We start from the raw sequence: 24,442 nt of genomic DNA, 5'->3' as shown, positions 1-24,442 counted from the left end.
TTTTAAAATGTGTCCCCCTAATTCTTGGTACTCCTTCCATTGAGAAGTGGAGTCCTTCCATGTCCCTATCCCTTTCCCTTGAATCCAGGCTCTCTGCTGGACAAATAGAATAAAGCAGAGGGAACACGATGCCAATTCCCCAGCCCTGGTCTTAAGGAACTGGCAGCTTCTACTTCTGTGTCTGAGGGGGCATGCTTACTCTTGGAACTGGGCCACCATTCTGTGAAAAAGCCTAATCAGCACACAGTGAATGTTCTACCACATAGAGGTCAGCCCCACATTGCAGTCTCCTGCCACATATCACTTCCAAAACCAGAGATGACGTCTATCATTGATCTATAGCCCCTTTCTAACCCAAAATGCCACTTAGCATGACAGTGTAGAAATGTAGCTACTGAGATGTAATTCTAACCTCCCAGGCCATTTGCTATATATGTGGTATCTATAAGTCAAAATATTTATGATCCATATACATGCCTTATTCTTTGCATAGGAAAAGGACACCATAAGACTGCCACCACTGGGATGTAAACTTTAAATGGCAGACAAGTGACAGGTCAACATAAGACATAACTTGGGGTCAGACAAGCACTTGACCAGCCTTTGAATATATGGCACTTCATTGGCTTCTATACACTTTCCCTACATATATCTGTGCTTTGGCCCCCAGATAAGACAAAGGGAAGTCAAAGCCAGATGCCTCTTCTTCTTGGAATGTCAGCGGTTGAATGCTTCATCAGGATTTTAAATGGTGACTCGAGATTCTTTTTCATTTATTCTAGGAGGAGCTGATTAAGTCATTTTATTTCGTGAGCAATGAAGGGTTTAGAGTTGATTTTTCTCCTGGCAACAGTTAATTCTGGTAAAACAACATCATGAAAATATTGATGGAGAACAGCAATATTAATCCATCAGATGTTATTTATTAGCAATGTGTTATGTAACAAATACAAGCCATAAATTTAAGGAAATTCAATGTCATTAATCATTCACCATTTATAAGGAAGGCCCACAGAACTTCATCTGAACATTCTCTTCTCCCAATCTGCTTATTACAAGCTCAACTGTGGCTGCCTTTTCTATCCTGGGACAAATCTCCTTTCCTTCTTGACTTCCGAGTCACTAATCTCCCTTTCTAATTCTGTGAAAAGTAACTATTCTCTCTATCCGTTGTTATGGTTTACCAGCCTAAAGCAAGGTCTGTCTTCCTTTTTGCTGAGAGTAACCTGAATTTTTGTTTTCAGGTAGTAATGTGCCAAACCCCCAGAGGACAAATCTGATTTGGTCTAAGCCAATCAAAGAACCCATTCTGCTTCATCTATAATTTGCCTAGAAGTAGATGATGTAACAAGTTTTAGTCAATATGACAGATGGAGCATTCTGCTGGGGCATGTGGGTAAGACTTTTCATACTGAATAGGAGATATTAGGAGAAGAAAACCTGCTTGATGCCTCCTTGCTTCTCACTCAGGGCACTGTCATGGGACAATGTGATATTTAGAGCTGAGGCAGCCATCCTGTGAATATGAGGACAGACATCTCTGTTCTGAGGAAGGAAATGGCCTGAGTCTTTGATGCTGTCCAAGTTGCTCAACCAACCCTGAGACTGCCTGACAATAAGATTCTTATTAAGTAAGCAATAGTCTCTTCATGAGTTTAATTCATATTTATCTAGGTATTTAGCCTAATGAGTCGGTGTTTAGCAAACTGAGAAAAGAGCAGGACCATTCCTATCACTTATGAGACTAGGGCAGGATAGTAACAATGGCCCATATGTCCAAGTACTTAAAAATAGTAAGTTAAGCTACAAACTGCTACTACATAAAGTATGTTCTGTCCTTATACCTTGGAAAATATTACACCATAATAATATGAAAAGCCAAATTGTAATTTTGAGTATTTAGACTCCTTTTGGAGCATCATGTTGGGACATAGTGGTGCAAAGAGAGCCAACTCCAGTCCCAGACCCATGGGTCAGCCCTCTTCCTTTCTCTTTCTCTAGCCCTATCCTACCTGTAAGGTGTCTTGAGAGAACATCTTTGGACACTTGCTTGCAAGTTTAATTTTCATCCACATTCTCCCACACTTCAAACAGCCATCTTGGCCATACCTTGGGCCTGACAGTATGTGCACTTTTGGAAAGGTGGACCTCAGGAAGAGGCACATGGGAGCCCTGAAAGCAAATTTTCATGGCCCTTTGGAAAGAAATTTTAGGGCTCTAGGTACCTGAAGAGTAATCTAGACAAAAAGGCTTGGTTGGTTACTCTCTGGATCACAGCAGGCATGGGCCCTTCCAAAGTACAGGGCTTAGAGCAAGGGTCCCTCCTGACTGGGTTTAAGTCTATTAATAGATGATGTTAACCCAAACATGACAGGAGGATGGGCTGAAATGCAAAGACCCAACCAATATGTTTGTCCCAGGAATACCAAAAATAACTTCCATTTCTTTAACTTTATTTGTAAGATCAAAACTTCAGCAATTTTCAGCAAATAAAAAAAGTAGCTGTTTTTAGATGTAAACACAGAGATGGGTTTATCATGAAGCTAATGAACCTTAAGCTCCAAGACTCCTCACTGCAAAGGTTCTGAGAAAGAAGGCTTGGCAATATGCTCACACGATAGATGCTGATGTCGCCATCTTGTGAACAAGAGGGCAGACATCACCATATACTGAAGGTAGCAGAATGTTTTACTTGTAAAATATGTAAAGGTAAAATTTTTGAAATTCTTAACTTTAAAAGGAATGTCTGGTGTGATGAAAAATTTCTGGAAATAGATAGTGTATAAAGTTCTCCAGAGAAACAGAACCAATAGGATATATATAGATATATATAAGAGAAGATTTATTATAGGAATTGGCTCACACAGTCATGAAGGCCAAGTCCCACAATCTGCTGTCTACAAGCTGGAGAACCAGGAAAGCTGGTGGTATAATTCAGTTCAAGTCCGAAGGGGCCCAAGAGCCAGGCAGCCACTGGTGGAAGTCCAGAGTCTGAAGGCTCAAGAACCAGGAGCTCTGATGTCTGAAGGCAGCAGAAGATGGATGTCCCAGCTCAATAAGAAAGAATTTCCCCTTCCTTTGCCTTTTTGTTCCATTCAGACCCAAAAGAATTGGATAACGCCCACCCACATTGGTGACAGCAGATCTCAGTCTACCAAATCAAAGGCTAATCTCTTCCAGAAACACTCTCACAGACACACCTAGAAATAATGCTGTACCACCTGTCTGGGCAACCCTTAGCCCAATCTAGCTGACACAGAAAATGAACCATCACAGGTAGCCATGGTTACTCAGTATTGTGAATGTTTTCAATGCCAATGAATTGTACATTTAAATGGCTAAAATAGTAAATTTTATCTTATGTATATTTTACTGCAATAACAAGGATCCTCCACATTTATTACATTTAGGCCTCACAAGATTGACTTTTTCCTATTTGCCAATCACTCAGTCCTTCTATCACACATTCTTTGAGCACTTAGGAAGCACAAAGCATCATGAGCGTTTAAGGAAAGCAGACAGCATCTTGAAGGCACTGCCATCCTCCTGCCCCTTGCTTCTTCCCTGAAGAATATCCTGTGGGTGGGAATTTCCTCAGTCTTTTTAGTTTGTTAGACATGGTGCTTGACCTCAAAGAGCTTTGGCTGCATGTCAAAGGCCAACCTGTGCAAGAATAAATCTCACACAAAGCCAAAGTAGAAATTTCACAACATAATGTGTGTAAGGCACTCAGCATGGGCCTGACAGGTATCAGACACCATCCGTGTAACTTCACCCTGTGATTCACAGCATTACCCATGCCTCTCCCAGCTCCTGGAGGGTATTATGACAAAATCTAAGAGAGCACGGACTAATGCATTTTAAAATATCTTAAGTATTTTGCCAATTTTATGCTCAGTGTTTGGGGAAAACCAAAGAAGAAAAATATCATTGCCTGTTTCTTAAAAGTGCTGGACTCTAAGGAACACAGACAGGAAGGATTCAGTCTAAATCTGCTTGAGGTTGGCCTTCACCAGAGGCTTCCTTGATGGAAGGTACAGGTATTTGCAGGTGAGCCTGGGAAGCACTTTTAAGGAAGGGAGGGTGAGAATAGCAAGGGGAGGGGACTGAAGCAGAGTGAGTGGATAAGCAGGTCACCACTGTGGGTAACAGGGGCTCAGCTCCACTGGGGACCTCTGGGACAGAGTGTAGAATACCTCACGGTAGCCCTGCCTAGGGGAGAAGCTGTGCATTGATCTTCCAGTTCCCCTCCACTGTTGGCCAAAGGCAGCTTCTGGAGGTGTTAACTTCTTAGCATATCCAACCTGCCTGCTTCATGGGCCAGAGTAGGTGCTTAGGTGGAGTGGTGCAGGTGTCTGCTGACTGACATGACCTGTGCACAGTGCATGCTAAAATGGCAAGGACTGAGGGGATCTGGCAGGGGTCCTGCCAGTGTCTGCCTGTACCACCAACTTGGATAACTTTGAGTACAATACAAAAAAAAAAAATCCTCTGTATTATTTTCCTATAGCTGACCTAACAAAATACCACACACCAGATGGCTTTTACAAAAACAAACTCTCTCACAGTTCTGGAGTCATCAATGTGTCACGAAAATCCAAGTGTCAGCAGGGCCATGCTCCCTCTATGCCTCTGGGTAGAATCCTTCCCTGACACATCTTAACTTTTGGTGTGGACTTCAATCCTTGACATCCTTTGGCTTACAGTACCACCCCAGTCTCTGCCACTGTCCTCACATGGGCTCCTCCCTATATGTCTCTGTCTTCACCTGGCATTTTCCTGTTTATGAGGACAGCAGTCATATTGAAGTAAGGGCCCACTCTAGTGACCTCATTATAACTTTCTTATATCTGCAAAGACCCGAGTTCCAAATAAGGTCACATGCACAAGTACTGGAGGTTTAGAATGTCAATGTCAAAATATCATTTTAGGGGACACAATTCATCCCACAACAACTCCTCTGGCTTCAATTTTTTTTGAAAAGTGGGGATAATAATTTATATTTTATAGGTTTGTTTTCAGTGAGGGGAAAAAAACAACCTGAATCGCATCAAACATCACTGAGCAATCTGTGAGGATCACACAAAGCCTGCCCTGTGGTAAATCCAAGGAACTTTGGATTAAAGGAAATAGGATTGCCCAGTAATAGTTCAATATTGAAACAAACAAGGAGTCAGAGCAGAAATATATAAAGTCATTTTTAAAAAGGCATAATGGGTGACCTAACTGAAGTATCCACCTGTCTAAAGAATGTTTTGATTGGAAGTGGGATTATTCAGTCCCGGAAATAAGAATAACAGAGTCAGAGAGCAAAGACATGCCTGTTCCTATCCTGGAAAACAGCAGGAAAGAGGATGCCCTGGAACTTTCCCTGCATGCCAAAGGTCATCACTACTGGAGCCCTTGAACCCCAGAACCTTGTCCCTAATTTCTGGGCCTGGCTTTTGCTCACCTGTGCATCTGCTGAATCTGACTGGATTTCCCATGTCACCTGCCATCTTAGGGAGGTGTCCCTGTGCCACATCTCTCACCATTTTTTATTTTTCTGATTTTATGCCTCAGACCTAGCAACTTACTTCTGTACTCCTGAGAAATGCATCCTTTCCCTCTGGTGCTTAGGACATGGTAACTTTGGCCAGGTACCCTGGAGAGGACAATAGCCAGGCCCTCTCAGCTCAATGTGCCTTTTAATTGCCTTCAAAAGCACCTGTCTTTCTTGTTGGTGTCTATCCTGGTGTCTCCCTCTCATGAACACTTGAATAACCCAGGAACCTTTTTGAAAATGCAAATCCTGGGGCACCTGGGTGGCTCAGTCAGTTAAGCATCCTACTTTGGCTCAGGCCATTAATTTGCGGTTCGTGAGTTCAAGCCCTGCATTGGGCTCTGTACTGACAGCTCAGAGCCTGGAGCCTGCTTCAGATTCTGTGTCTCCCTCTCTCTCTGCCCCTCCCCAACTCATGCTCTGTCTCTCTGTCTCCCAGAAATAAATAAAAACATTAAAAAAAACGCAAATCTTGACTCAACACCTCTGGGATGGATTCTGAAAGCCTGTGATTCTAACAAATTCACTGGTGCTGCTGATGCTGCTGGTGTGGGGTCTACACCTTGAGGTGTGGTCCAGGGACTGGACCTGGGCCCAGCAGCCTGGGCATTGATAGGGGCTTGCTAGAAATGCAGTCCCTCAGACCCAAGACCTACTGAATCAGAATACAGTGTTTTAACAAGCCCTCCTAGCTCTCATACTCATGAGAATACTGGTCTAAAGCTTGTGCTAGCATGTGTACACTTGGTACAGCTTCATTTCCCCCTTGCCTGCCATGAAAGATGGAGGGAAGAAAGACATGTATATGATAAATCATTCTAGCATCAGTGAACACAAAGAACAGGAACGTTTGAGGGACCCCGGAAATTCTCTGTGATCATATCAGATGAGTGAGCTTATGCATGCCAGGGGGAAGGGAAGGAGGAGAGGGCCAAAACCTAGAGCCATCCAAACCCAAGACTATGCTCCTTGGTCCCAGAGTACACAGAGAACAATCTGAGATAAACAAAGGGACCCATGATTAGGGGAACCAGGAACCTTCACTCATCACAGCAGTAAATACTTATCTTGAGGATTTATACAACATGCAGGAAAGCTTCTCTCTCTCTCTCCTTTTATTGACTTTCCTGTGATTCCAAAAGCAATACTTTATAGTCATAGAGTATTTAGAAAGTATAGACAGACACAAAGAAAATAAAAGTTACCCACAATCCTACTTACTGGATATGCCATTTTATCCATTTGATATTTTGGTGTATATTCTGTATCCTGTCTAGATAGGGACATACACACACTGCTGTGTTTGTGACACATCTTTTATAAATATCAATATACATATATACCCATATTTATACATGCTTATATAAAATATAAATATGCATAGACATTTATAATATATATTACAGATGCATATATACTGATACCATATATGACATGCATATATGCAATGTATACATATATATATTTAATGTTTATTTATTTTTGAGAGAGAGAGAGAGAGAGAGCGAGCAGGGGAAGGGCAGAGAGACAGGGAGACACAGAATCTGATGCAGGCTCCAGGCTCTGAGCTGTCAGCACAGAGGCTGACACGGGACTTGAACTCACAAACTGTGAGCTCATGACCCGAGCTGAAGTTGGACTCTTAACTGACTGCCCATATACATATATTTTTAAAACCTTTCAGAACACAAATGTACATATATGCACATATTACACATACATAAAAGTATGTTTATATTATAGATAAATGATATTTTATATAAAAAATATGAATATATACATAGAAGTACAAATATATACTATTAAGATATAAATACACAGAATATATAAATATATAAGTATAACCAAATTTTATATAAATATAAGCATATATACACAATTGTGTCACCTACTTTTTTACATTTGGCACTATATTATACTTCACCCAGTTATACAGGACATTTATGGGGTGCAAATTTTAAATTCTCCAAGTGTCCACTAATCACTCCCCTTTCCAGCCCCCACCCCGAGCTAGAAGCAATACAACTTTTCGGATTACGTGAAGACTCAGCAGAAAGTGAAGAGGTAAAAATCAGCTCCTCCTTCCCATTAGAACCAGTGAACCAGGTAATTACATTGGGAGAGCCAGCTCTAATCCCCAGGCACCAGGTCACCACCTCTCGCATTGATGCCCTTCACACCCCAGCCCACATGACAGAACCAAGTCAGGGGACAGAGCCACCCAGCCAGCCTCTCTCACACTTTTCTGTACGTTTCAGGCAGCTGCCTCAACTGTCCAGTGTTACATGGAGTCTAAAAATTAGAAGTGAACTGAAATCAATTGGTTTTTGAGATTTCTGTGTGTCAGGGGACAATTTCACATCATCTCTGGAGTTAACAAGGGATCCACTGTAGTGTCTTAAACATGGTTAGAAATCATGGTCATAAAACCATGTACAGCCAGTCTCAGAGGGTTGTCCCAGATCTACCACAAAACCTAAAGCCCTCTTCTTTCCTTTGTCTTTATCAAGAAGTCTATCCCAGTGGAGTCCAAAAAATTTTAACTAAAATGATGCAAGCTTTCATTTAAATCCTTTAAAAATAAATGATTTCACAGAGCTCATTTCCATGTTTATTCTATTGATTCAATTTAAAACAAATTGTAACATGGAGCTCATAATAAGCCCAAACTATCCAGGGATCATTTTCACTTTTGGAATAATAAGTCTTACTTTTTTTTTTCTCTGCTGCTGCAATTATGATAGAATAGAAAATTAGATTTTAATTAATCAGCAAGTGTTCCTCTCCTCCAATCACTGGGACTTTTGAGGCTGCAAGCTACAGTGTAGAGAAGTCACATGGCTCCAAAAATAGCTGGAAAAAACAAATGGGTCCTTGCCCTGGTGCTTTTCTCAGAAGTTGTAGATAGTCCAAAGCATGTTTCTCAAACAAGGGTGGAAACCCCATGGGGGGTGGACTGGGGCACTTGAGCAGGAATGCTCTTGCTAAGGATGGAAACTAGATGCAGCACCCATAGTCCCACCTATGGTCCCACCTAGGGGCAAGTTAGCTGCTTCTCTTGTGGGAGGAGCTTGAGCCATCAGACTTCTTACCCAGAGACACCTGCTTCTTTCTGTCACCGGGAGCCAAGTTGGTATGCGGTAGGAACACAACCATAAATGCCCTTATACACTTCTCTGCTCTCTCTTCCCAGCCGTCCAGAGATCTCTTCCGTCTCAGGTACTGGCATTATAAACCTTATTAATTATAGATCAATCTCTAATTTGAAGGTATGAGCCAAGACTGTAGGGGGTCTCATTAACATAAGATTAAAAGCTGACTCAGAGACTAATTATTTTGTTAAAACAACAACAACAACAACAACAACAACAACAACAACAAAAACAGGCTGTATTTAGGTTTGAGCAAAGCAGTTTCTCAGCAATGAGCACATCTGTAAAGGATTATTGTAAGATACACATGCCATTTTTGAGTCTTTCGGTTGACTCTACCTTTGTTTAATTTTTTATTGCTGATGGTTAAATGTGCATATGTGTGCTTCTATACAGACACATGTATCAGGATGCAGCAGGTGAGAGCAATTTATGAACAGATCAAAGGAACTTCTATAGGAAGGTGTTGACTGAGAGTTCTTGTGTGAGCCAGAAAGATAGTCAAGTTCAAACATACTCATGAAATGCTAAATGAGCTTCATTTGTTAATGATTACTGATATAAGCTAAACAGAGACTATTCAACAAATGAGTATCTTCAGTTGCTTGGACTATAGTTCATCAAGGAGACAACTAAGGTATCTGCTAGCAGCTACCAAATGTTGGTCTGGAGATGTCTGGAGATCTCTGGCAACTTTTCACTTATCTTCATCAAAATGAAGAATAACGATGTTTTCAAAAGCTAGATTTAGTCAATTAAATTTTTCTACCTTTTTTGGATAGGTTAAAATGCCCTTTATTATTCACCATGATGATGGTGCTAAATGGCAGTTTTGTAGTTTTCTTATGTTCCTGGGGCTTTTTTGTTTTCTTTTGTTTTGTTTTTATGTTCTTAAGAGAATAAAGTCTGAAAAGCTTAGGCCACTTGTTAATTTTTTTTAATTACACAGATGGTTTCTTATCAATTAGAAGTGGTTTTGGCTATAAGTAACAGAAAATTCAATTCTCTGTGGCTTAAACAATCGACTATTGTCCCACATAATGCAGCCTTTGAAGGTAGAGGTTTTTAGCACTGGTTCTGTGTTTCTAACTGGCTACTTTGCCATCTTTATTTTGTCAGCCCATGGCCTTTTTGTATGTATGCTTGTGGTCTCAACAAGGCTTCTTCATTTCCAGGCATCCTATCTGTGTTCCAAGCCAGACAAGGGAAAATGCAGTGCCATTAGAGTAGAGCAGTAACTCTTCCAGAATTGTCCCACACCCCTTGCAGACTTCTGCTTAGGTCCCAATGGCTAGAATTTTGTCAGAATATCACATGCTCACTCCTAGCCGTAGACTAGTCTGACAACGTGAACTTACCTTTTCTTAGATTCTGTATTGAATAAAGCCATGGGAAAAATGGGTCCTGAATGAGTATTTGGTTGGCCAAACAATAGTGTCTACCATATGAGTGATACCAAGATCTGACCCACGTCACAGTATTTTGCAAGCCCTTAGTTTAATGTTTGTCAAAATGTGGTCCCTGAATAAGCAGCATAAGCATCAAGGGGGCATTTGTTAAGAAACACAAGTTCTGGGACACTACCCTAAACCAAGTGAATCATAAATTGGAGGTTGGGCCCAATAATGAGGTGATTTGATGCACTTTCAAGTTCAAGAACCACTGCCTTGGCTATTGAGAGAATCATTTCCTGGCAATGATTCTTAATTGGAAGAATGAAAGCATGCCTTCTAGAAAAACATCAAAATAATCACCTGGAGGTAAGAAGTGTTTCAAACTACCCATGGCCCTTTTGTCCAGATTTTGTTGAGCTCTCAACCACCAATTCTCAAACCTAAGCTTTAAAGTCATCCTGCTGGTCCCAGCCCTCAAATCTCTAATTTGAGTCTTGGGTGGGGCCTCCAAATTTGCTTTCCTAATAATTACGAGGTGAAGCTGATCCTGCTGGTCCCAATGGTACCACTCAAGTGTAGCCAGCAAACCAATAGCCTTGGCATCACCTGTGAGCTTTTTAGAGAAGCAGACTGTTCTGGCCCCACCCCAGGACAACCAGATCAGTCTCTATAATAGGTCACAGCAATCTGTATTTTAACAAGCTCTCAAGGTAACTCTGATGCACCGTAAAGTTTGAGAACCCCTCTCCTAGACTAGTACTTTCTCAAATCTCCTTATACACTTGTTAAAAATTCAGATTCTAGGGACACTTGGCTGGCTTAGTAGAGCATGACACTCTTGATCTCAAGGTCATGAGTTTGAGCTCCACATTAGGTATAGAGATTACTTAAAAAATAAAAATCTTTTTGAGGCACCTGGGTGGCTCAGTTGGTTGAGACTCCAACTTCGGCTCAGGTCATGATCTCACAGTTCATGAGTTTGAGCCCCGCGTCGGGCTCTGTGCTGACAGCTCAGAGCCTGGAGCCAGCTTCGGATTCTGTGTCTCTCTCTCTCTCTCTGACCCTCCCCCATTCGTGCTCTGTCTCTGTCTCAAAAATAAATAAACATTTAAAAAATTTTTTTAATAAAAAAAATAAAATCTTATAGTAATTTTTTTTTAACATTTATTTGAGAGACAGAGAGAGGCAGAGCATGAGCAGGCGAGGGGGAGAGAGAGAGATACAGAATCTGAAGCAGGCTCCAGGCTCTGAGCTGTTTGTTAGCACAGAGCCCGACATGGGGCTTGAACTCACGAACTACAAGACCATGACCTGAGCTGAAGTCGGATGCTCAACCGACTGAGCCACCCAGGTGCCCCTAAAAAATAAAATCTTTTTTAAAAAAAAATCAGATTCTCATTTAATTGGCCTGTTAGTCTGCTAGGACTGTCATACAAAGTACCACAGACTGAACGACTCAGACAACAGAAATTTATTTTCTCACTGTTACAGAAGCTAAAAGTCCAAGATCAAGGTGTATGAGGCCTCTCCCCTTGGCTTATGGATGTCATATCCCTCCATTTTCACATGGCCTTTCCTCTATGCACACACACATGTGTCCAAATTTCCTCTTCCCATAAGGACGCCAGTCATGTTGGATTAGGGCCCGCCCTAAAAATCTCATTTTAACTTCATTACCTCTTTAAATTCCTTATTTTCAAATATGGTTACATTCCTGAGGCACTGGGGATTAGCACTTCAAATATGAATTTGGGGGAAACACAATTCAGCCCATAATAGTAGATACAGGGTTAAGTCTGAAATTCTGCATTTCTAACAAGCTCCCATGGGATATCTGTGCTATTGATCTGTGGACCATCCTTTGAAAACACTGCTCTAGGAAAGAACAGCTGCCATCTCTGTGACCCTGCCATTATGCACAGCTGTTATTAATGGAAAGGTGCCCTATTCCTCAGATGTGTTGAAGCCAAATTAATTTCTATTGTTCTCAGACAGTTTCTCTGCAACTTTAATGTGCATCCAATTCATCTAGGGAGCTTACAAAATTTCAAATTCCTGAGTCCCACCTCCAAAGGCTTGAATACTGAGTGGGTCTATGAAAGGGCCAAATGTATCTTTCCTTTTAGCAAGCATCAAAGGTCACTCAGATACAGATGATCCTCCAGACCAAGCTTTGGGAAGCACTGATCTACCATGTTTGTATCTTAGCTCCTCAACCAGCCTAGTTGGTGGGAGTTCTTTAAGACAGGAAACATGTCTATGCCAGTGTGACTGAAAGTTTAATATGCATGTGCTTCACCTGGAGACCAGGTAAAAATGCAGATTCAAATTCAGTAGTTCTGGGATGGAGTCTGAGAGTGCTGCATTGCTAACCAGCTCCACATGATGCTGATGCTGCTGGTCTGCGTACATTTTGAATGACAGTGACAAGATTCTACATCTCACACTATGCCTGGACAGGGACTGATCTCACAGGCTCGTTTAAGAAACTCTTTGTATAATTCGTGCATTGACCATTTATCTTTCATACATCTTTACGCTTTAATGCAGTACATAATATAATAAACCTTCCATTATCTGATCTTCTCGAAATTGATTCCTCCTACTGTCCATATAATTCTTAATTCAATTGTCCTGGGGACTCTCCTTGAGTAATAGAAATTAGAATGTTGGACTGCAGGATCAGAATTCTAAGTAACTGTGACAAATTGAAGAAATGCTACATTATAAATGAACAGAATAAAGTCCAGTAGGGATAGGTACAAGTCAGTGCCCTTAGGCATGAAAAATAAAAGATGTGCCATGAGGAGACCTGTAAAGCACACATGAAGTGGAAATCCAGAATCTCATCACTCAAGGTGAGATATACTAAAAATGAGCATCCAGGCAAGAAATTGCGGAGGAGCAAGGCAGCAAATGTCTCTTTTATAATGCAAAGCCCCAAGTTAGGAAGAAATATATAACTAAGCATTAAAATTACTCTTCAGATTACTATATTTTAAATATTATACTTGTGATACTTATGTTTGCATGGCTTCTAAACTGGTTTTGACATTTTCTACTCAGGTTATACCTGCGATACATTTATTTCCCTTAATAGTTATGAATACCAATCCTGGCACATTAGAATCATCTGGGCCACTTTTAAAACTGCTATCCAAGACCATCTATGTTAATCTCCTAGAGGTGCTGTAACAAAGTACCACAGCCTGGATGGCTTATCACAACAGAAATGTATTGTCTCACAGTTCCAGAAACTAGAAGTCCAAAATCTGGGGATCAGCCATGCTCCCCCCGAAACCTGGATGAAAAGGATCCCTCCATGCCTCCTCCAGCTGCTGGTCGCCTGGAGCTCATCTTAAGGCAGCATAACTTTAATCTAATCTTACCATGGTGTTTCCTTTATTTCTCCCCACGTCATCTCTCTGTGCGATTCTTTGTATTTGAATTTCCCCTTTTTATAAGAACACTAGTCGATTAGATTGGGATTCATGATAATGGCTTTAATTTAACTTGATCACCTCTTTACAGATCCTACTTCCAAATAAGGTCACATTCTGGCCAAAATGAACAAATCAGGAGACTATAGATGCTGGAGAGGATGTGGAGAAACGGGAACCCTCTTGCACTGTTGCTGGGAATGCAAATTGGTGCAGCCGCTCTGGAAAGCAGTGTGGAGGTTCCTCAGAAAATTAAAAATAGACCTACCCTATGACCCAGCAATAGCACTGCTAGGAATTTATCCAAGGGATACAGGAGTACTGATGCATAGGGGCACTTGTACCCCAATGTTTATAGCAGCACTCTCAACAATAGCCAAATTATGGAAAGAGCCTAAATGTCCATCAACTGATGAATGGATAAAGAAATTGTGGTTTATATACACAATGGAATACTACGTGGCAATGAGAAAGAATGAAATATGGCCTTTTGTAGCAACGTGGATGGAACTGGAGAGTGGGATGCTAAGTGAAATAAGCCATACAGAGAAAGACAGATACCATATGGTTTCACTCTTATGTGGATCCTGAGAAACTTAACAGAAACCCATGGGGGAGGGGAAGGAAAAAAAAAAAAAAAAAAAGAGGTTAGAGTGGGAGAGAGCCAAAGCATAAGAGACTGTTAAAAACTGAGAACAAACTGAGGGTTGATGGGGGGTGGGAGGGAGGGGAGGGTGGGTGATGGGTATTGAGGAGGGCACCTTTTGGGATGAGCACTGGGTGTTGTATGGAAACCAATTTGACAATAAATTTCATATATTAAAAAAAAAAAAACAAATAAAAAAATTAAAAAAAAAACAAGGTCACATTCTGAGGTACTGGGGGTTGTGACTTCTACAAATCTTTGCAGGGGACAGGGGCGGGGATGGGGGCAGGGAGGGGCACAGTTCAACTCATAACAACATCCCAGACCAATTACATCAGAATCTCTTCAGTGAGGCCCAGACATCAGCATTTTGTAACTGCCCCCAGGAGGTTATAATACACAGCTGAGGCTGAACAGCTCTTCCCTGGGAGAAGGTCTACAACAGCCACATTGTCATGGGAAGCCACTGGTACTGAGAGTAGTGAATGTTTTGGTCACTAAGCACCAAAACTGAGGCAAGGGGAGATAAATAACTAATATTCTAAAACAGTTTTTGCTCAATCCGAAGTGCATATGGAATAAATTAGGAGCTTTAAAAAGACACTGCAGCCTGGGCATACCCCAGAGATTCTGATGTCATGAGTCTGAGGTGAGACCTGAGCATGGAAAATTGTAAGTTCCTCCAGGTCATCCTGCTATACAATCAAGATGAGAACCCCTGTTTACTGAGACAGATTTGCTACAAAGTGGCCAGCCTGGCCCTCAAGACCAGAAAAGCTGGGACAGGAACCCCATGCTTCTAACTGTAGACTTTGTTCTTTCCACTTACCACCTTACCTTTTCAACAGATCATCTTACAACATCACACTGAAGGATCTTTAAATATTATCTTTCCATTTCTCATGTAAACTTGGGCAGGCCTTTGTCATCTTAAAAAATATAACCTTCCCCTAACTCTACTTTCAATCAATTACCTTTTCTCCCCTCACTATCAGGCAAAGGGAGATACTCCAAACTCGTCTTGATTAACTTCTCACTTTCCATGTACTTCATAAGCTTCTGAAACATGAGTTCTGCCCTGATCATTTCCCTGAAATGGAACTCACCAAGGTCTGCTCTCAGAGGCCAAATACAAAAGATAGGCAGTCCTCATCTTACCTGAACTGTGCTATGTGGTTTTCAAGACCTTCGTTGGCTCCATTTCTTCATGTGCTCCTCCTTTCCTTCCATGGAATCTTCCCTTTCACTTTCCTTCGGGGGCTCCTCTTGTTCATCTGCCTGTTAAATTTTGGTATCCATTTTAGAATTATTTTTGTCTCATTGTGGCTTAGGTTGAAGCATATGAAATTGTGCTTTCTGCAGGCCAAAAGTGGTTAAATATTGGTCACATCATCCTGTTTAATCTAATGCCCTATCTCAGTACACTGTGGACCACACTACCCATGGCTTCAGCCATCACCTGTATACAGTAACTGATACTCAGTTGTCAAAATATTGTAATATTTCCCACCAGTTGGTAAATGGTTGCAACCAGTGCCCTCCTCTGACCAGTGCCATCTCATGACCCTGTCTATCCTACCTCTTTTCCTGGGACTCCTGCAACCTCCCAGTGATCCAAAAAGGGAAAATGCCCGGCATAACCAAGGACTCTCTGAATCCTGCTTCAAGGCTACAGCCAGTAACTGTTCTGACTGGTTAGCATCCATGTTATACTGAGTATGGAAAATTTTCATATTACCCCTATGTATCCATGATTTCCATATGAATCTGTCCAGCTAAATCACCTTTTCCTAGCCTCAGACCCATATTGCACCTGACTTTTCCCACTTAGGTATCACATAGACACATCAGAATCAATATGCCTAAGATGGAACATCAAACCTCCCAGAGTGACAGACTAACTTTGATAGCTCCAATGAACTACATCTCCAGGCATTCATGCCCTTGTGTAGTCCCTTGTCACACTGACTCTTGCTTTGGCCAATGGGACAATATCAAACCTAATGGAAGCAGAGGCTTAAGAAGTGCTTGTCTATTTGGAATGCTTGCTCCAGGGGACATCAGCCAAACTCTAAAGTAGCTCAGACTTGATTTCTTTGTGATGAGACCACATTGAGAAGGAGAGGCCAAGGGTAGGAGCATTGAGGCCCCAAATATCACAGAGCATCCCCACTCCATCCTGTCAAATGTCTGACCTACAGATTCTGAGATTTAAAATAATTGTTGTTTAAGCTTCTCCATTAGGCAAGGTTCTCCAGAGAAACAGAAGCAGTCAGATGTGTATGTGTGTGTGTATTTATATGTATATGTTTGTTTGCTTGCTGTAAGGAATTGGCTTATGTGATTATAGACACCTACACATCCCAAGATCTGCAAGGTAAGCTGGCAAGTTGGAGACCCAGGAAGGCCAATGGTGTAGTTCTAGTCTATGTCCAAAGGCCTGAGAACCAACAAAACAGATGATGTAGTTCTAGTCTAAAATGAGAAAACGCAAGACCCAGAAACAGCTGATGCTTCAGTTTGAGTATGAAGCCAATAAAAAGCTGACATCTCAGTTCAAAGGCTGTCAGGCAGAAGGAATTCTCTCTGACTCAAGGAGAGTCAGCCTGTTTGTTCCTTTAAGGCTTTCAGTTGATTGGATGAGTCTCATTCACATTAGGGAGGGCAATCTTCTTAACTCAGACTATCAGCAAAGATGTTAATCTCATCCAAAATACCCTCACAGAAACACCTGGAATAATGTTTGACTTAATATTGACCTAACCAGTCAAGTTGACATATAAAACTAACCATCACAACTTGTAAGCTTTGGGTTGGTTATGTACTGAGACATGAGAGAGAGAAAAAAAAAAAATACTCCTTATGCAATATAAGATTGGCTTATATAATACAGACTCAAATATATACCTTGCATAATATGACCCACTTCAAGAAATGACATTATCATTTATCTAGTACCCAAATCCAAAATCTAGGATTATCCTAGAAAGATAGTTTTCCTTCATTGGCAGTAGATCGGCAACACTTTTTAATTCTGCCTCCTAATTAATTTCAAAAGACTCTTTAACCTCACTTCACTGCTCTTGGTAGAACAAAAATGGCAAGTACCTGGTACTGTGCTGTCATTCGTCCCATCAATGACCATGGCAAACATAGCCAATTCATCAAGGCTCTGTGTTCAGCTCACCCAGGAAAGTGCCCACATAATTCTCCTCAACACCCCACTCCAGGCATTTACTATAAATCAATCACACAGCATGCAACCTATTTGCTATCCCTGTTCTAGACACTCCTGATTTATCACTTTTATTAAGGCAAAAGCCATTTTGCTGGTTACACCAACCTCCCCTACCACTACCTAAATCAATTTATCTTCTACCTTTTTAGAAGGATTACCAAATTAATCTTTCTCAAATGCATTTAACATTGTCTGGGTTGCCAACCTGTGCTCACCTCAGGACTCAGAGGTGATTTGGGTGTGTGGCAGATTGGTAGCAAAGATAGCTCCAATTCTCTGCCCTTTCCCATGTCAATGTACCTTGTAATGTAATTTTGCAGCTCCTCCCACCAAGAGATAAAGTCTATTTCTCTACCCCTTCAATCTGGTCTAGTGAGTTACTTGCTCTGAGTAGAAGTCACATTGTGGAGATTCTGAACCTAATCCTCAAGAGATTTTGAGTGCTTGCTCTCTTTCTTAGAAGCTTGCCTCTGCCATGAGAACAAACTTGGGTTAGCCTGCTGGGGGATGAGAGATGATGTGGCATGGAGCCTCATCTCCTAAGCTAAATGCCCTCCCAGATAGGTCAGAGAGCATGGTCAAGATCAACAAAACCTCCTGACTACCCACAGCTGACCACAGTTTGATGCGCAAGCCATGGCCACTTAGATGACCCATAGACTTCTGAGGCTTTCTGGTTGTTTGCTACACTGCATCTCATGGCCACAGATAACTGATGCAAGGGTTATATGAAGGACCTGTGAAGCAGACCCATCATAGCTCTATTTGCATGAGGAACTAAAACACTACTCCAAGAGAATTCATCCAACTGATTCAAAAACCCAACTATAACAACCAGTAAAATCCATAGGTGGCCATTGTAGGACAACCTTTATAAGGCTATAAGAATACAATGGGGCACCTGCAGACCCAACAATGCTGATGCTAGCACTTTCATCCCTGGTGGGAGACAAAGCCTGCATCAGCACCTAAGTATCCCCAGAATCTTCAAAGGGCATTTGCCAGCATCAGCGGCCTTAGCAGCTGACATCCCTACAGGGGACTGAAGCAGAGAAAAATGGTAGACACCACATGGCAGCTAAGAAGATTATATTTGTGAGAACATTTGAGATGCCTCTGGGGACTTCCAGATATAAAAGAAGGCACCTTGAAAGGTCCTGCCAAAGAAAGAATGCTTTGTGATAATGTTTTTGACTCTATCTTACCCCACAACCTGGTATGCACTTGGGAAATGATTTACAAAAGTCTAAAATTGTTCAATGATTCTCCTTTGCCCTCAAAAGAATAAAGCTGGTTAATGTTGAAATACAAGTTCATTCATCCCTCACCTCCCATGTATGCATGCCCACACATTCACACACACAATTTTCACCTGCATTATTTCTACTCATTTCTATCTTTGCTCTCCCCACAACTCTGACATCATGTGGTTTCTCATTTCCTGCTGTATCAATGGCCGAGGTGAATTCCTCTTTCTGAAAGAGCATCTCAGAGGCCCCACAATTGACCTCCCTATGGAACACAGGATTTTAAACAAGGAGTAGAAGCTATAGTTCTTTTCTTTAAGCTACAGTGTAAGCAAGGGGAAAAGTGGTCCCTTCCCTCAAGTGGCAGCAGCAAAATTGAACTTGCAGTAGAATATGCACCAAAAAAAAAAAAAAAAAAAAAAAAAAAAATAGAAAGAAAAGAAAAGAAGAGAAAAGAAAAGAAAAAAAAAGTCCACAAATTTAAAATTCAAAATTTAAATTCATTGCAGGTCTTGCCTTTAAGAGTGAAATCTATTTCTCCACTCACTGAATCTGGGCTTGACCATGTGACTTGCTTTGGCCAATAGGACATCAGCAAATGTAATGCCAAGAGGGGGTTGAACCGTGCTTGCACTCAATTAAGGCTTGCTCTTTTTCTGCTGTACTTGGAACTCTGAAGTAGTAATTTGAAGGAGCCCAAGCTAGCCTACTGGAAAGGCCACGTGGAGGAAAGATAAAGCACTCCAGCTGTCCAACCACCAAACATGTAAACGAGGTCATCCTCTCCTATCTAGTTCCAGCTGAGTTGTCAGATGCAGCTGTTACAAGAGTGAGCTTAGGCAAAACCAGCTAAGGACTGGCCCCCCTATCCCAGTCCAAATTGCCAACTTACATAATTGTGAGCAAATAAATGTTAGTGCAAGCCACAAAATTTTGGGATAGCTTGTCTATGCAGCAAAGGCTAATGGGTGCATCACTAAAAAGAAGGTACCCAATGTCAGAGGAAAATAGTGCAGTGGGGAGTCATAACAATACCTTGTATAAGATGGGCTTTCTACACCACAGCTAATTGCAAAGGGAATAGGATGGGAGAATTTATTTCTGTCTCTATTATCAGGATCTTATTTTAAAGCCTATATAGGAGAGAAGACAAAATAAACAACAAAAAACAATATAAGATAAAATCCAAATAATAGCTTCTTTCAAATCTTAGGGGAAAAAAAAACGGGTGTATTTGTCTAAGAAGAGTAGTTATATGTACATAAATTATGTAATTGTCCATGTTGTCTTCTTTGGTTTAAACAAATTCAGGGGCATCTGGGTGGCTCAGTTGGTTTAGAGTCCAACTTTGGCTCAGGTCATGCTCTCACAGTTCCTGAGTTCGAGCCCTGCATCGGCCTCTGTGCTGATAGCTAAGAGCCTGGATCTTACTTCAGATTCTGTCTCCCTCTCTCTCTGCCCCTCCCCTGCTCTCTCTCTCTCTCTCTCTCTCTCTCCAAAATAAACATTAAATTTTTTTTTTTTTAATTCAGATCCATATTTACATCCTGCCTCTAACATGTGACTAGGATTTTTCAGATGCAATGCATGTACTGGTCATTTATTTATTGGGGGATCACATTTTCCACATAATATACAAATTTTTACTTCTATTCTACTGCTTTTTCACCTTTTACCTATTATATTTGTCCTGATAGCATTCTAAATAGTTTTTGAATGAATATATGATATATGCAACATTCACTTGTTCATTTGTTCTATTTTGACCTATAGGCAAGTCACAATGTCCATTCTTCCTTGTTATCACCTTCTACCTTTTTCCACATGGCCACCCAGAGTCATGGGAAGGGAGGAGGAAGTGGGAAATAAAAGTGGTAAAACATTTTGCAATTTACCCAGTGCTAGATATAATCTAAGAGATGTGCATTTTCTATTGAAATAGTTTCCCCCATAACAATACACACTCTTATTAGAACCGTATTTTTGCTGACAAAGCCAAGTTACTTCATTCAGCATTCTGCATGTAGTAGAAGAAGGAAAGAAAAAAAAAAAAGCAAACACAAAACATGCTCATCACTGTGATATTAATATACTTTGATTTGCCCAGTCTCTCTTATTTATTTTTTTTAGAGATCCACAGTCTTCCTTGACACTTCCAAATGACTCTGAGACTGACTGCATTCGAAGAAACTTATTTGAATTTTGATCTACATCTTTAATCAGGCACCTTGCCTTGAATGCATTAGTTTGAATAGTAGTAGAGTCAAATGGCTATTGTTTTTTCTGTAACGTGAGTAAGGAAATTAAAAGGATTTAGGGATTAGCTTGAATGTCTTCTTTTATGTGACCTAAATAATATAGTGTCTTATTATTACTGCATTCCTGACAATAAAGCATACAGTGTTTTCCAATGAGTTAAAACAATAGCTCTATAACTAGAAAACATATTACTCATGTCTGTTATGTATTTAGTTGTCCATTATTAATATTAATCATCTTTGCTTTCTTCCAGAGAGCTTAAAGTCCTATATATTTTACAATCAAAACTGTCAAGAATTATAACACTACTCTATGTGATCTCTATAAAAGGAGATATAAATGCCAATCAAAAGGACCATTGGTTGCTTCATTTATATTCAAAATGCTTCTGTCCATAAATTACATTAATAGTTTATATTCTCCTTACCTAGTCTCAGAAAGAACTCAAAGCATGTCTGTTCCTTCTTTCTTGTAACCTCTGCTTGAGGAGGAAGAAGCCCTAGAAGAGCCCTGGGAACCCCCTTGCCCCACACCACCCACAAGACATGGAGAACAGGCTACCATTTGCCTCTCTTCTAAACACTCCCAGATTCAGGGTCTTGATGCAACAGGGAGTAATGGAGACCCTGTATGCTGCTGAGCTGACTCAGGTGGCACACTTAGGTCACCATTACGGTCCTGTCCACCATATTGAAGATGTCTGGGCCCATGACTCTTGTTTCTTTCTACTTTGGCAAGGGGAACAATTGTCCAATGCTACATACACTGAAACGTCATTGTAAGCCTATCTCATAACAGAGTCTTTTTCAACTTCTGGAAAATATACCTGACAGTGGGTCCAGGGCATTCCAGTCTGATTCCAACTTTACTGACTACTACTTAAGAGAAACTCAAGAGCACATGTAATTTAAAGGATTCTTTATTAATCCATTTTGAAATGTCATTCCTTTACTCCAAACACATCTGGAGAACATGCTAATAAGCACAAGCAGGGAATACCTGTTTAAAGAGCCACGCAGAAACAAGAGAGGCCATTCCTCAAGGATGGCAAACTGTGTGATGACAACTGTGTGATAACATTTGAACAATGACTTCAAATTTAGATGTCCCATTTTCTAGGACATCTAAACTGTGGACATTGGACCAGACTGGGGGAAAGCCACCTTCTGACTGACTTACAGGTCAACCCCTTAGATAACAGACAATGGAGGCAATATCAAGCAGACACCTAGAGGTTCACTGCCAGAGCTGTGTCTATTCTTCTGGTCATCCCCTGTGATTTTCTCTCTTGCCATTCTTATAACTTCCTGGCTCTAACTGGAAGCTGGAGTGGCACTGTTAGAGCAGAATTTAATATCCACATTTGCTGGTGCCATGACTTTGCAGATGAGAAGGGGGTACGCATCGTGAAGACATGACTGTAGATGGGAAGCTGATGGTTTATCGTTGATATTTTTTCAAACTGAGAAACAGTTTAAAACCACTATATTTATTTAACTAGTTCATTAATGAAATCATCAGAGAGTGTCTATAGGCCTGGCACTGCACTCGGGACCTACAGATCAAAGTAAATGAGAACAAATGGTCACTGCCATTTCTTGTGTCCTATGATGGCAGATGTTCATTAATTTACTCAAACAAATATTTATTGAGTCCACAACTATGTGCCAGCCACTCTTCTAGCTCTGGGGAAACAGCAATGAATAAAACACTAAAATCCCTTCCCTTAATGGAAGCTTACAATTTAATGAAGGGAATTGTAAAATTAAAAAAAGCAGAATAAGTAAGTAAAATATACAGTATGGAGATTGTGCCAAGTTCTATGGAGAAAAAGCAAGCAGGGAGGGAATTAGGAAGTGGGGTGGGTTTTCATTTTGCACAGGCCACCCAGGGAAAACTTTGAAGAGAAGAAAATGTTTCGGTAAACAACCAAAGTTATCAAGGAAGTGAGCCACATGCATATTTAAGAGAAGAGCTTTCTAAACAAAGAGAAAGCAAAGGCCAAGCCCTGAAAGAGAGCATGCCTGGTGTAATGAAGGGATGGTTCCTGATTTTATATTCCCCAAACATGGCCACCACAATATTTCCCATCCCATATGACCTTCCAGAGCCTTGCCATCCTGCTCTCTGTCAAGAGGTGGAGTCTATACCTCCTCCCCCTGAACCTTGACAGGGCTTTGTGACTGCCCTGACTTGTAGAGTCTGTCAAGTATGATAGAAATGACACAGGGTAACTTCCAGGCAAGTTCATGAAAGGGAGTACAGCTTCTGCTTGGCTCTATTTCTTGGGATGCTTACCCTGGGAACTCAACCACCACGTTGTGAGGAAGCACAGGCCATACAGAAGCCCACATTATGAGGGACTAAAGCTGAGCTTCCAATGATGGCCAGCAGCCACATGAATGACTGGTCTTGGAAGCAGTTTCTCCAGCCCCTTGTTGTCCTCTGTCAGCTGATACTATGTGCAGCAGCAATGAGCCTTCTCCGCTGATCCCTGGTCAAAGTGCAGAGTTGTGAGCAAAATAAATTGTTTCTGTTGTTTCTAACCACTCTATTTTGGAGAAGGAAGAGGGCCAGGTAACCAAAGCAAGTGAGGATGGCATTGCAGTTGGATTAGGAGGCAGTTGGAGGAGAGGAGGCAAGCCAGACCCTCCAAGGTTTACAGATTATTGCATATCCTTTGCCTTTCACTCCATTCAGCAAGCTACTGAACTAACAAGTAAATGCTGGTCCCTCTCTGGGTCCTGGGTGTCATCAAGAAGACAGCTTCTAACAGGCACACATCTCCTTAACCCCCCTTGAGCAGAGATCTTTTTCCAAGAGAGGGAGATCTCCTTCTACTTCCCACAGTTTTACATTTATGATGACAAACTCACACAGGCTAATCTGACCAGCCTGTTTCCTGACACCAAAATTTTAATATTTGCCAAGAGAATATCCCCCAAGGAAGCCCCAAGGAATGTTGGCCCAGCCACTGCCTCCAGTTACAGGGAGACTTCAATATCCATGCTTATATAGGTTTCAGCCAACTTAGACCCACAAATGCCCAAATGGGGTAAGAAAAGGGTACTTTCCACAGAGGCTTCTAGACTTTGTTTTCCCTCTGGCTTAATAAGCCTCTAGTTTGCTGACTTTGAGGGCTGCAGTGTGGCCCGTCTGTCATGGAGACATTTGCTTGGTCGTGTGGGAGGACAGGCAAACGCAATCCTGGAAACAAAGTGTTTTTCAAGGGAGGCTCAGGAAGACAAGCATTAAAATAATCCGTCCTTGCTAAGGTTTTAAACAGGCTAATGCACCAATGTGATGACGTGCAGTATCTGTCCCCATTTGGGGCCATATTTATAAAATTTCCTCAATCTGGGCATTTGTAAAGCTAGACGAAAAATGGGGTGAGGTGAAGCCCCAGGATAATGGCACCTAAGATGAGTCTGGAGGGAAACAGGTCACTGCTCCTGAGTCACAAATGGATTAGGGTCATGTCTGACTGCCTCTGGGGACAAGGATTCTGGACTGAGGTCTAGGAC

The 24,442-nt window shown here is 41.3% G+C and overlaps 1 long non-coding RNA gene across 1 annotated transcript in view; it reads right to left on the bottom strand.

Annotated features, from left to right (window-relative positions):
• The window catches only part of LOC122237260, a 41,156-nt gene that overhangs the window by 437 nt on the left and 16,277 nt on the right, over nt 1–24,442 (bottom strand). The window contains exon 2 of the long non-coding RNA XR_006215592.1: nt 15,333–15,452. This is a non-coding gene — a long non-coding RNA (uncharacterized LOC122237260). The remainder of the gene's footprint in view (nt 1–15,332; nt 15,453–24,442) is intronic.

The sequence above is a fragment of the Panthera tigris genome, chromosome A3, assembly GCF_018350195.1.
Source record: "Panthera tigris isolate Pti1 chromosome A3, P.tigris_Pti1_mat1.1, whole genome shotgun sequence".
Lineage (NCBI taxonomy): Eukaryota > Metazoa > Chordata > Mammalia > Carnivora > Felidae > Panthera > Panthera tigris.
The sequence above is the reverse complement of the archived record's forward strand: the minus strand, read 5'-3'. Positions and strand labels throughout refer to the sequence as shown.